Source organism: Oncorhynchus gorbuscha, linkage group LG03, assembly GCF_021184085.1.
Source record: "Oncorhynchus gorbuscha isolate QuinsamMale2020 ecotype Even-year linkage group LG03, OgorEven_v1.0, whole genome shotgun sequence".
Taxonomy (NCBI): domain Eukaryota; kingdom Metazoa; phylum Chordata; class Actinopteri; order Salmoniformes; family Salmonidae; genus Oncorhynchus; species Oncorhynchus gorbuscha.
In genome coordinates this window covers 32,611,657-32,612,965 of record NC_060175.1, presented here as the reverse complement: position 1 = coordinate 32,612,965, position 1,309 = coordinate 32,611,657, and the positions used below count along the sequence as shown (strand labels likewise).

At 43.0% G+C, this 1,309-nt stretch overlaps 1 protein-coding gene across 4 annotated transcripts in view; it reads left to right on the top strand.

The window, feature by feature from the left end:
• The first annotated feature begins 327 nt into the window (after positions 1-327).
• The window catches only part of LOC124031235 (sodium channel protein type 8 subunit alpha-like), a 167,616-nt gene continuing 166,634 nt past the window's right edge, over positions 328-1,309 (top strand). For all 4 annotated transcript variants that reach the window (XM_046342269.1, XM_046342268.1, XM_046342267.1 and 1 more), the window contains exon 1: positions 328-442. The gene's annotated coding sequence lies outside the window, so the exon portion shown is untranslated. The remainder of the gene's footprint in view (positions 443-1,309) is intronic.

Below are 1,309 nucleotides of genomic sequence, written 5' to 3'. Positions count from 1 at the left end.
ATTTCTATACATATGTACTTTTTGAATGTTATTGCCTGTCTGGGATCTGAACTCACAAAAACAACAACAAATAATAATCAAAAGTTGGTCACAAAAAAAACAACAGTTTTGTCATCCACTAAAACAAACCCAGATATCAACCATTTTAACTTTTGGATAACACATTATATGATAGTTTTCTTGACTATTAGTTGAATAACTTTGTTCTATTTTGTGCAATCATGTTGCTTGCGATACTGCAGTAACTGGGCCGTTTTCAAACCAAAGGCATTTACCGACACTCCCTAACAATTTGCTGAGAGTCATCAATTATGCAGGGTACCCGCACGCACTGGGAAGGGAGATAGCAGCAACAATATGGCGTCAGCCGCAGTTTCTCCCGAATATTTTGGACATCTGCAGTTCAGTGCCGGCTGTCTGGATTTCTGTTAATGCGGGAAAAGTAAGTAGATATTATGTTGTCTTGTCCTGCGGGGTTTTGGCGGAGGATGGATCATGCTACTTCCCTGTCTACAACCTGCATCCCCAATGCCGCAGAGCGGTCCCCCTCTCAGAATCCTTTATTCTGACTATTGTGGATAGCGCTCCTTGCCAAAGCTTGTGCAAATATGCATGGAAAACCTCAATTACATGTAGGGATGACATTCTTAGCTGAAAAATATAAGCTTATACTGCGAAAAGTGATGGAGAGTGTTACGCAGGTAAATCGGGGTGTTGGCCTGCCTCTGAACGGAATGACATTCTATGTGTCAAAATGTGAAACATACGCATACGGTGGGATGGGGAAGTGGGAGCACGTCAAACTTCAGTGCGTGTTAGCGCTGACATCGACATACATGCAGCCATACAAGGTAGCGGTATGAGCTTTGAGTCAACTTCTATTCTCGATACCCTAATCCTTTGTAAGACAATTTAACTGTAACTGTGATAGTGTTACCTCATGCACACCACCTCCACTCCATCACCCCTCCCCTTGCAATTTTGAGGCTATATTACTTGATATAGGCATGCCTCAGGTTTGGCAGTTGAAGTGGACCGCGGCACCCCCTCCTCATCTCTTTACAGCTCCCATCTCCAAATGGAGGTGGATAACAAATGTCCACGATGGTGTTATAACCCTTCCGTGTTAATGTTGGGAGCCTTATGGCTCACCTAGGCAGCCTTTTCGGGTGTGGTGCTATACAATACGGTCGTCAATGGTTTCTGGGGAGCTTACCAAAAACATTATCAAGAAAATCTATAACGATTTATACCATTTACTTCGAATGGTGGAGCTGAGATTGTTTTGGAGCAACACAGTTAAATGAAT